Source organism: Balaenoptera acutorostrata, chromosome 11 (assembly GCF_949987535.1).
Source record: "Balaenoptera acutorostrata chromosome 11, mBalAcu1.1, whole genome shotgun sequence".
Taxonomy (NCBI): domain Eukaryota; kingdom Metazoa; phylum Chordata; class Mammalia; order Artiodactyla; family Balaenopteridae; genus Balaenoptera; species Balaenoptera acutorostrata.
In genome coordinates this window covers 96,894,170-96,906,680 of record NC_080074.1, presented here as the reverse complement: position 1 = coordinate 96,906,680, position 12,511 = coordinate 96,894,170, and positions in this window count along the sequence as shown.

Sequence of the window (12,511 nt, the reverse complement as noted above, 5' to 3'; positions counted from 1 at the left end):
TGCTACTCTCCCCAAATCTCCAGAGGTTCACCAACCTGGAAGCTCTTTGAACCCCATCCTTTCGGCTTTTTATGGAGACTTCATTACCTGGGCATGATTGATTAAATCATTGGCCATTGGCGATTGAGTCAGCCTGGGGTGGGAGTGGGGTGAATAGAGCGGAGCCCCTCCTCTCCCCACAGGACAGTGGGTGGAACTGAAAGTTCCAACTCTCTAATCACAGGGTTGGTTCCTCTGGCAACCAACCCCACCCCTTAGATGCTTTCCAAGAGTCACCTCATTAACATAAAATAAGACACCTTGATCATTCATCATCTAGGAAATTTTAAGGGTTTTAAGAGTTCTGTGCCAGAAAAGGAGATGAAGACCAAATATATATTTCTTATGATATATCACAATATCACACACCTAATGGGAGGAGGCTGACTTATTCACACATGTGGCACCTTTTCAAAATACATCCTTCCCTCACCTGTTCACTGATATTCCTCAGCATCTATTCCCATCACTCCTTGCTGTCTCTCAGTTTGCATAGTATATTCATAGAAGTCCATTCTTCCATTCAGTTTTAGCAGCTGGAGCATTGTATTTGTTTTCCTTGGTTGTTCTGTTCTGAGTGGAGACTACACATTATTCTCTACTTGGGGAACACTGAGAACAATTCAAAACTAAGGGCATGTTGTAACGCTACTGAATAATCTGATGTAACATGGCCCATGCTTGGGATAATAAGCATGTTTTCTTCATGGCTGGTGTGCTAGACCTGCTTCCTAGGGCCAGTGCCTCATTCCTCAGCACAATATATCTTAATTAACCAAATGAGAACCAATACATGCTGGTATGATGTAACTGCATTAGTGCTTGGCATAATCTATTCTGTGGTCATCTGGCCGAGTCATTAAGAGAGCTAAAATAATGTATGCCCGTGGCGCTCATACGCTCTGCAAGGAGGCCCATTTGCACAAAGTTCAGGCAAATATCTATCAGGGAAGGAATTTGTATCAATCAGTTTTCTTTTTTCCTTTCCTTTTTCCTCCCAATAAAAATGTATTGAGCACCTACTGTATGCTAAGCATTAGGTATAAAAACCATTATTCAAGCCCTCAAGCCCTCAAGGAGCTCAGAGGGGTGTGTGTGTGTGTGTGTGTGTGAAATCATAGTATAATGAGTTAGAAACAATAAAATAGATTTGAACAAACTGCTGGGAGGGTACACATGGACAAAGGCAACTCTGGGAAAGTTTTGCTGAGGAAATGTGATTTTAAGTATTGAAGGGTTGGTAGGAATTTGCTTACCGATCAACAAACAAAAAAGTAGAACTGTCCATGAAGCTGAACAGAATCTATGAAGTCATGCAGGAACATGATTGGGAAATATGACGTATAGGCTGGTGTTACTATGCTTGAGGTATATATTCTAAAGTGAGTAAGAAGAGTTGTTCCGTAAAAGAAGGCGATGCCGACCCTGGAAGAAAGGAGGAGAGTTGGACAAACAAAACAGGCAACATCGACCACAATCCCCCCCCCACCATGCCTTGTCTAGTCAGTTTCTATAATGGCTCTTTCACAGAGGTCCTATGAATATCCTTTTTTTACAGTTGAGAAAACTGAAGTTAAGAGAAGTTATGTAACTTGCTCAAGGTGACATATTTTGAGTGATGGAGATTTTTGGATTAAAAAAATAGATTTACCTATTCACCAAAGCTATAGTAATCAAGACAGTGGTGTTTGTTGAAAGGATAGATACAAAGATCAATGGGACAGTATATGGAGTCCAGAAATAGATCCACCCATGTATTGTCAGTCTGTTTTTGACAAAAAAGCAAAACCGATTTAATGTAGGAAGGATAGTCTTTGCAATAAATGGTGTTGAACAAATAACAACCATATGCCAAAAAAAAAAAAAAAGAAAACAAAGCAGAGGAAGGGGAAGGAGGAAGAGGAGGAAGAGGAAAAGAATCTCAACCCATACCTTTTATCTTATGCAAAAATCACCTCAAAATGGATCATATATCTAAATGCAAAATGTAAAACTATAAAGCTTCTAGAAGAAAACATAAGAGAAAATCGTGACCTTGGATGAGGGAAAGGATTCTTAAATACGACGCTGAAAGCATGATCCATGAAAGAAAAAAATTCGTAAATTGGACTTCATCAAAATTAAAAACTTTTGATGTGTGAAATACACCGTTAAGAGAAAGAAGAGACAAGTCACAGACTAGGAGAAATATTTTAAAATCACATACCTGACAAAAGACTTACATGCAGAATATATGAGAACTTTCAAAACTTACCAATAAGAGAACAAACAACCCAATTAACATTGGCAAAAGATTTTGAACAGATACTTCATGAATGGTGAATAAGCACATGAAAATATGCTCAACGTCATTAGTAATTAGGGAAATTAAAACCACGGTGAGATAATACCACACATATTAGAATGGATAAAAACCCAACCCAAACCAAACCAAACTGAAACAAAACAAAAAACTGACAATACTAAATGCTGGCAAGGATGTAGAGCAACTGGAACTCTCATACATTCCTGGCAGGAGTGCAAAATGGTACAGCCACTTTGGGAAAGAGCTTCGCAGTTTCTTATAAAGATAAACATACATTTACCGTATGACCCAGTAATCCTAGGTGTTTACCCAAGAGAAATGAACACTTAAGTTCACACAGAAAAACTGTACGTGAATGTTTATTGCAGCTTTATTCATAATCACCAAAACTGGAAACCCACATGTCCATCTACAATTGAACAGATAAACTGTGGTACATCCGTACAATGGAATGCTACTCAGCAATAAAAATGGAAGAACTATTGGTACATACAACAACATGGGTGAATATCAAATGCATTTTGCTCAGTGAAAGGAGCCAGACCCAAAAGACTGCAGATCATATGATTCCATTTATGTAGCATTCTCAGAAAGGCAAAAGCAAAGAGATGGAGACTGGATCAGTGATTGCTGTGGGCTTGGGGTGAGAAGATGTGCTGGTTACACAGAGGCAGCACCAGGGGATTATTTGGGCTGATGTAACTCTTTTGTACCTTGGTGGTGATGGAGGCATCACACTGCTGCTTCACTTCTGAGTCAAGAGAAAATATGCACACATTTTTCCAGTCTAGGGAGCTAATAGTGAGAAATCTTAATTTCTGCTTTTTGACTAAATTGAGATATCATACCTACCAGTTGAATTCTCTCCAAGGGCTTTTGACCTTTTTGAGTACAAGTTGGAAATTCAGAGTCATCAACAAGCCTAGACGCCTAGAAAATTCCATCATAGGTAAGATGTGGCATGTAGAATGATGGTTCCCCAAATATGTCTACATCCTAATTCCTGGAACCTGTGAATATGTTACCTTAAGTGACAAAGGGTCTTAATGTTTAATGATTAATGTTAAGGACCTTGAGATGGGGAGAAGATCTCGGATTATCCAGGTCGGCTCAATCTAATCAAATGAACCCTTAAAAACAAAAACAGAGAACCTTTCCAGCTGTGGTCAGTGGGCAGCACGACTATGGAAGACTGGTCCCTCCCTCTTTCCCACCCTTGCTCTGTTTTTCTCCACAGTACTTATCACCATGTCGTAGGTAGAATAATGGCTCCCCAAAGGTGCACACATCCTAATCCCCAGATTCTGTGCTTATGTTTTATCACATGGCGAAGGGGAGTTCAGGTTGCAGATGGAATTAAGTTTGCTAATTTGCTGACCTTCGAGTAGGAAGATTATTTTATGTAATCCAAGTGGACCCAATGTAATCACATGGATCCTGAAAAGTGGAAGAAGAAGGCAGAAGAGGTCAGAGTGAAGTGATGAGAGGACTCAATTTGCCCTCGTTGGCTGTGAAAATGATGGAAGGGGCCATGAGCCAAGGAATGTGGCAGCCTCTGGAAGCTGGAAAAGGCAAGGAAAAGGATTCTCCCCTGTCAACACCTGGATGTCAGCCCAGTGAGACACGTGTCAGACTCCTAGCCCACAGCACTGCAAGAGACTCTTTGTGTTGTTTCAAGCCACCAAGTTTGTGGTAATTTTTTTTTAAAGATTTATTTTTTTTTTAATGTGGACCATTTTTAAAGTCTTTATTGAATTTGTTACAATATTGCTTCTGTTTACGTTTTGGCTTTTTGGCCACGAGGCATGTGGTATCTTAGCTCCCCAACCAGGGATCGAACCCGCACCCCCTCCACTGGAAGGCGATGTCCTAGCCATTGGACCGCCAGGGAAGTCCCTGTGATAATTTGTTAACAGCATCAATAGAAAATGTGTTATTCTTAAGCATGAGGGGAAAATATTAAGAGTAGGGAACGACTTGGTTTCCTGGTCCCTCAACCCTCGACTCTAGGCAGGAGATCTATTTGTCCACTTTCAGAATCAGTCTCATCGCCACGGGAATCAGTTCTGATCCTGGCGGCAAACTTACGGGATGTTTACTGAGTATAAGATTTACTGAGTATTAAACTGAACTGTGCCTGTTCCCAGTATGACTGAAAATCCTTTCCCAGCTCCTGGCCTCCCCTTCACAGGTGATGTGGCCTCATTTGAACCCCGTTTTAGGTCATGTCTGCCCCTGCCTCAAGATTCACGTTCCTGATCTGGAACTTTCCCTCCACCAGACATCACTACAAACTTGTACCTACCTAGACCCATGCTTGCTTCACCCTGACGTAACTTTTTCTTCCCTCCACTTCTTGCCGGCTTGGAATTTTCCTTATGCCGGTGTGACACGGGGAACACATATTAAAAGCATGTCCTGGCAATACCTCCCTTCTTGTCTACAAGGAAGAATGAATGCTTTGTGCATTCGGCTCTCTAGAGGGCCTTTGTTGAAATAAGCAGGGTGATTGGCAGTGAGGAAAATTAAAATGCTGAGAGGAGACAGAATTATTCTACCCACCACAGAATGAGGAAGAAAATTTTATTAGAATCTTGAAGAGAAGAGGAAGTAGAGTTGGGTGAGCTCTAAGCTGTGGAACTTTTGAGGAAAGAAACTCAAAGATATTTCAAAGGAAGGTTTCCTATGTATTATGTAAAGCAATCTTCTCTTTGCTTTCCTAAGAAACACTCAGTAAGCGCTGGATTTGTGGCAGACCGGATGCATGAAGCCCCGAGTTTGGCTTTTGGGCAAGGGCAAGATGACCCTAAATAGCCCGAGTGGTTTCAGGTGGTAAGAGTGAGGAAAAAGGGAAGAGAGGATGCAAAGTAGTCTTTGAATAGCAGGTCTTTCATTAGGTGTATTTGCTCAGGACTCAGGAATTCTTCAGAAAGGTTTCAGGAAGAAGCTACACCTCAGAGGAGTCCAAGAAAAAGAGCAAGAAGAGGGCATCTATCTGCCTGCTTCCTCCTGCTTCCCTTTCCCTTGGCCACAGTTCACCCTGCGCGGAGCTAAGTCCTCTGAATTCCCAGGTGGCATCATCTGGCCACTCTGTGACCATTTGGGAAATTAATTTCACACCTTGTGGTGTGGCAATTTCATTCAAGTCTGGAAGTGAGGAGTGACTCGCATTGTGGGGATGAAAAGAAAGAACAGAAGGGGTAATGGAAGGAAGCTGAGAAAGCTAAAAACATTTGTCTCTGTAATTGAGAAAAACTTGTATTTAAATCTTGCTGCAAACTGTAAATATTTTTAAGTACATGGCTAATAAATGTATGAACTAAAGTGTTTTCATAAAGACATATGGAAAACTATTTGAAAGAGTGGGAAATCATTTCCTAATGCTAATTGACAATGCCAGAGAAATCTAGTCTTCAGACTTTCGGATTATAACCTTGGCACTTCAGTCCCACCAGGTAGTGGCTTCTACCAGCAGCTTTTTTTTTTTTTTTTTAAATCAAGTTATTCCATTGTATACAGAGTGAAGTAAGTCAGAAAAAGAAAAACAAATATCGTATATTAACGCATATATGTGGAATCTAGAAAAACGGTATAGGTGAACCTATTTGCAAAGCAGAAATAGAGACATAGATGTAGAGAACAAACGTATGGACACCAAGGGGGGAAGGGGGGGGTGGGATGAACTGGGAGATTAGGAGTGACATATATACACTATATGATACTATGTATAAAATAGATAACTAGTATGATAGTATGATGATATGCATGTATGATATACTATATGATACTGTGTATAAAATAGATAACTAGTGAGAACCTACCATATAGCACAGGGAACTCTACTCAGTGCTCTGTGGTGACCTAAACGGGAAGGATATCGAAAAATGAGGGGATACATGTATACGTATAGCTGATTCACTTTGCTGTACAGCTGAAACTAACACAACATTGTAAAGCAACTATACTCCAATAAAAATTCTTAAAAAATCAAGTTATTTAATTACCCAAGTCATACATACATATATTTTACTAGTAAAAGAAATTCAAACACTGCCTTTCAGGTGAAGGGAGTTGCATTAGTGTGACACCTGGCTTTTTTTGGCCCTTTCTTAACTCTGCCCTGAACTGAAGGAGGGCATGATTTAATTGGCAAATTTGGGGGAAGTGAAGTGGGCTTGCTTAGCTCATTCCTGCCCACTTTCCTCTTTGGCACCCGGCTAGCATGAGGTCCGCTCTAGGAGCAGCTGACGCTCCCATCCTCAGTGAGGCAAGTCTACTTTGGATCAGAGTTGTTGGATCTTATTCTGGAGCCTCGTGTCAGGAAGCTCTCCTCTCATAGTAAACCGAATCCTGCAACCCAGCTTTATTAGGAAGTAAGTAATCTTTTGGTTTTCTTCTTCCATTCCATTATCTTATTTCTTAATTTGTTTTGAACTCAGAAAAGGAGGAAGGGTGCTTTCGATTGGAGACCCCTTCGGTGTTCCCACTTTTGATGCATTGGCCAGAAAATTGGTATGTGAGAAATAAGGAGAACAGTCAGGGAGAAGCAAACGAGTACATGTAGAGTGATCGAGGCTTCTAGAGTGGCAAAGGATTGGCATTGGCCCTGGGGTCTTGTTCTTGAGTGTGTGTGCAGGACATTTTGATCTTTTTTTTTTTTAATTGAAGTATGGTTGATTTACAACGTTGTGTTAATTACTGCTGTACAGTGAAGTGATTCAGTTATACATACATATACATTCTTTTGTGAAATATTCTTTTCCATTATGATTTATTACAGGATGTTGAATATAGTTCCCTGTGCTATACCCTAGGATCTTGTTGTTTATCCATTCTATATATAAAAGCGTACATCCACTAACCTCAGCCTCCCACTCCATCCCTTCCCCAGCCCTCTCCCTCTTGGCAACCACTAGTCTGTTCTCCAAGGACATTTTGATCTTGGCAGTTTGTATAGGCTTATACTGGACCAGGTAGTTTTCTATGATGGTGCAGTTGGCTCTTAAGAGATGTGGCGGGGGAAAAAGACCTTGGAAAAGCCACTCAGAGGTTGTAAGAGGGCCTTGGCATGAGCACAGGCACCAGGAGAGGAACGTAGCAGGGGCCAGCGGGCTGAAGAGGCCTTAATAAGCAGTTACAGCTGGGGCAAGGATTCAATTATAAGGAGAAAGAAACAGTCTTTTCATATACCGTCCTTTTAGATATTAAAGGAGCGAGAAAATATTTGCTGTTTTTAAACCATGGGGCAGCTGGGTTCTCTCTGGACCACAGAGCATTAGTGAGAGATTAGTTTTCAATGTGCTAGTGCTAAGCCTAGGTAGGTAAGGTAAACAAACGGCCCTACTTTAAATTCCGCTTTTATGTTGTTTTGAACCATCTTCAAGGGCAAAAGAGGGCGGGGTAGATGGACTAAGTTTGAATTCATGTGGCTCAAGAATTACTCCCTCTATTTTTGTCCTCAAGGCTGCCAGAAACCGGTTATTCAGATATGAGGGAGAAATCGTCCCCAGGTGATGGTTTTCTTAGGCCTAAGGAATTCCACGGAAGGAGGCAGTGGAAAGAGCCATTGCAGCACAGGAAGAAAAATGTTAACTGGTTATTGTGGGAGTTCTGTTAGACAGAATTCACCTTCACGACAACGCTGCAGTGCTGGCGCCTCAAGTTCAAAAAGGATGTGAAAACGAAAAGGTTTTGAATATCTGGGTGGGAAAGAACAGTTCCTCCCATGAAATCTGATGACTGAGGTGTTGCTACTGAACGTTTCTAAACTTTTCAAGAAGCCAGCACACCCTCAAATGCCGGGCCAGAGAGAGGAGACAGTACCCAGAGGTAGAGCTTCCGGATATGGTAAACGCAAGGTACCGAGGGCAGAAATTAACCTGTAACTAGGAGATCTCTCCTAAATAGGTTTGAATTCACAGACCACAGAATCTGGACTCTTGGAGTCAATCAACCAGCATCTTGGTGAAGCTGCACTCTCTTCAACAGTCTTTGACAACCCAAAGTACCGATTCTGGGTATGTATTTTGTTTGAGATACCTGCAAGGAATTGGCTTATTTTCTGAATATGGTGTGTGTAGAGCCAGTGCTGTGGTCCTTTTGTATATTCTACTACATCTGTAGACTCTTTAGGAAAAAAAGGTACATCACAGACTTGGATCTTAATGTTATTATTTTCTAATTGGGAGGCCCTGTAGGAACTGCCCCCCTTCCAGTGAGATGCAGCTTAGGTTGCTAAAAGATCCCTGACTCCACTCAGGCATTGAAATCCCCTCCAGGGCTTCCCTGGTGGCGCAGTGGTTAAGAATCTGCCTGCCAATGCAGGGGCCACGGGTTCGAGCCCTTGTCCAGGAGGATCCCACATGCTGTGTAGCAACTAAGCCCATGAGTCACAACTACTGAGCCTGTGCTCTAGAGCCCGCGAGCCACAACTACTGAGCCCATGAGCCACAACTACTGAAGCCCACACGCCTAGAGCCCGTGCTCCGCAACAAGAGAAGGCACCAAAATGAGAAGCCTGCGCGCTGCAACGAAGAGTAGCCCCCACTCGCTGCAACTAGAGAAAGCCCCTGCACAGCAACAAAGACCCAACACAGCCAATAATAAATAAAAATAAAATAAATAAATTAAAAAAAACACAGAAATCCACTCCAGCTGAGACAGAGCAGAACAATAAGTTGGGGAGATGAATTTTTGGCTTTAATTTCTTTGAATTTTAACCCACAAAAACAAGATAATTTTATTCTGAGCTTTCTTTGAACTTTAATATCTCATGATTTTGATTTCATTTCTTGGATATTAATTTCTCCCTAGAAATTTGTTAAAGGGAAGAGGTTTATGTTAAAAATTTTTTTCCCTCAACATTATTGGCATTTTGTTACTGAAGTTTCTTTTTCTTTTTTCAGGTCTTCTTATTAAAATCATGACTCTGAGAAGAAGTACTATACTTTGATTTTCTTATTTTATTGAGGTATAATTGACATATAATGTTATATTAGTTTCAGGTGTACAACATAATGATTTGGTATTTGTATATATTGTGAAATGATCACCGCAATAAGTCTAGTTAACATCCATTACCACATGTAGTTACAAAATTTTTTCTTGGGACAAGAACTTTTAAGATCTATTCTCTTAGCAACTTTCAAATACAGTATTATTAACTATAGTCACCATGTTGTACATACATCCCTGAGACTTATTTATTTTATAAGTGGAATTTTGTACCTTTGACCACCTTCACCCATTTCACCACACCACCACCCCTGCCTTTGGCAACCACCAATCTGTTCTCTGTGTCTACGAATTCATTTTTTAAAAATTCCACATATAAGTGAGATATGGTATTTGACTTATTTACTATAGTATATAATTTATCTCACATTTTCTTTATTCATTCATCCATTGATAGGCATTTAGGTTGCTTCCATGTCTTGGCTATTGGAAATAATGTTGCAGTGAACATGAAGTGCATATATCTTTTCAGGTTAGTGTTTTGTTTCCTTCAGATAAATACCCAGGAATGAAATTACTAGATCATATGGTAGTTCTATTTTTAATTTTGGGGGGAACCTCCATACTGTTTCCCATAGTGGTTGCATCAGTTTACATTCCCACCAACAGTGCACAAGGGTTCCCTTTCTTCTGCATCCTCACCAATGCTTGTTATTTCTTGTCTTCTTGATAATAGCTATTCTAACAGGTGTGAAGTGATATTTCATTGTGGTTTTGATTTGCATTTCCCTGATGATTATTTCCAGGTTTCTTTGTGCATATTATTATTAGACTAGTGTAATTTTGTCATTTAATCTCATTGCTGATCCTCTGATATGCTACATGGACTATATGGAGAGGCATAATAAAAAGTAATAGAGGGCTTCCCTGGTGGCGCAGTGGTTGAGAATCTGCCTGCTAATGCAGGGGACACGGGTTCGAGCCCTGGTCTGGGAAGATCCCACATGCCACGGAGCAGCTGGGCCCGTGAGCCACAATTGCTGAGCCTGCGCGTCTGGAGCCTGTGCCCCGCGATGGGAGGGGCCGCGATAGAGAAAGGCCCGCGCACCGCGATGAAGAGCGGTCCCCGCACCGCGATGAAGAGTGGCCCCCGCTTGCCGCAACTGGAGAAAGCCCTCGCACGAACCGAAGACCCAACACAGCCAAAAATAATAAATAAATAAATAAATAAATAAGAAAATCCTTTAAAAAAAAAAAAAAAGTAATAGAAAAATGAATGAAATTTCAGCCTTGGATACAGAATGGCATTGAACTATTTAATTAATGCATACTAGGGAACTCTTTTGGAACTTTTCATGAGCAAAATCTCTCTTTCCTACCTGTGTCCCTGGAAGGGTACAAAGTTGGTTGACACAAGAGGGAAAGGTAGCCTCAAGAAAATGGGGCAGGACTGTTCTGATAGGCTGCCGAGATTCTCTCTTGAAGATGTGAGACACACTTCTGGTTGACATAGGCTTAATGGCTAAACCAGTGGTTTAAGGGAACAAGAATCAAGGGAATATCAGTGGGGAATCATTCTTAACCAGCTATTGATACTACCTCTGTCCTAGGCTGAATAATGTTTCCCCAAACATGTCCACATCCTAATCCCCAGAACCTGTGAATATGTTACCTTGTACAGCAAAAAGGACTTTGCAGTCGTGCTTAAGTTAAGGATCCTGAGGTTGTCCCAATGTAATGGAACAGACTTGGTTGGTATTATTATTATTTTCTAATTGGGAGGCCCTGTAGGAACTGCCCCCATTCTAGTGAGATGTAGCTTAAGTTGCTAAAAGATCCTGGATAACCTGGTTGTCCCAATGTGATCACAAGGGTCCTTATAAGAGGGACACAGGAGGAGTAAGAGTCGGAGAAGAGGGTGATGTGATGACAGAAGCAGAGATGGGAGTGATGAGCTTTGGAGATGGAAGAAGGAGCCACGAGTCAAGAAATACAGGTGGGCATAGAACCTAAAAAGGGCAAGAAAACAGATTTTCCCCTTAGGGTCTCCAGAAGGAACCAGCCCTACCAACACCTTGACTTTAGCTCAGTGAAATGGATTTTGGACTTCTGACCTCCAGAACTGTAAGAGAATAGATTTGTGTTGTTTCAAGCAACTGTGTTTGTAGTAATTTGTTACAGTGGCAATAGGACATGAATACATCTTCCATGGGACAAAGTTTAGTACATCTCCTGTGTTTTTGGAGAGGGTGACTTAATCTGATTGGTGAATTCCAGAATAATAAATAGAGCACAATTAGCTTCATTCTCCTTCCTCTTTGGGAGCCAGTCAGCCAGAGAAAGCACAGTTCTATTTCTTGCAGGACAGAATGCCATCCATATGATGAGACCTGCCCCAGTCGGTGCTGCTGGGCCAGGCTGGTTAAGTTTATAAAATTCTGTGGTTCAGTATTAGAAAGCTCATCTGGCTTTCATGCTAAGCTACGTTCCCCAGTAGCTGTATCAGAATAAGGTAATATTTTGGCCTTCACAGACCACTTCTTTGTCTTATTTCTCTCATTATACATAACTCAAGTGTGGTGAAAAAGTGAATTTGAAGATAATGGATTAAAAAAAATGATACAATCTTCTCTTCAGCTCCAAATTTCTATAAATAATGGAAAAGATAAATGAAGAAAATCACAACTGCATGGGAAATAAGAGAGGAAATTTCTAGGGACCAGACACTGTGACATATCCCTGCATGACACAGAATCAGGTGGAGATAAACCAGAGCTAAAACTAGAACAGTGGGACTTCCCTGGTGGTGCAGTGGTTAAGAATCAGCTTGCCAATGCAGGGGACACAGGTTCGAGCCCTGGTCCAGGAAGATCCCACATGCCGTGGAGCATCTAAGCCCGTGTGCCACAACTCCTGGGCCTGTGTACCACAACTACTGAAGCCTGTGCTCCTAGAGCCCATGCTCTGCAACAAGAGAAGCTGCCGCAATGAGAAGCCTGTGCACCGCAACGAAGAGTAGCCCCCACTCTCCACAATTAGAGAAAGCCCACGTGCAGTAACGAAGACGCAGTACAGCCAAAAAAAAAAAAAAAAAAACTAGAACAGTGGCTATTGCTGCAAAATGTAGTAGGGACACAAAGAATGTTCCTTGCCCTAAAGTGATGGATGCTAGCAGCAGGAAGAAGTTCAAAGATAACCAATAAATTGATCAAT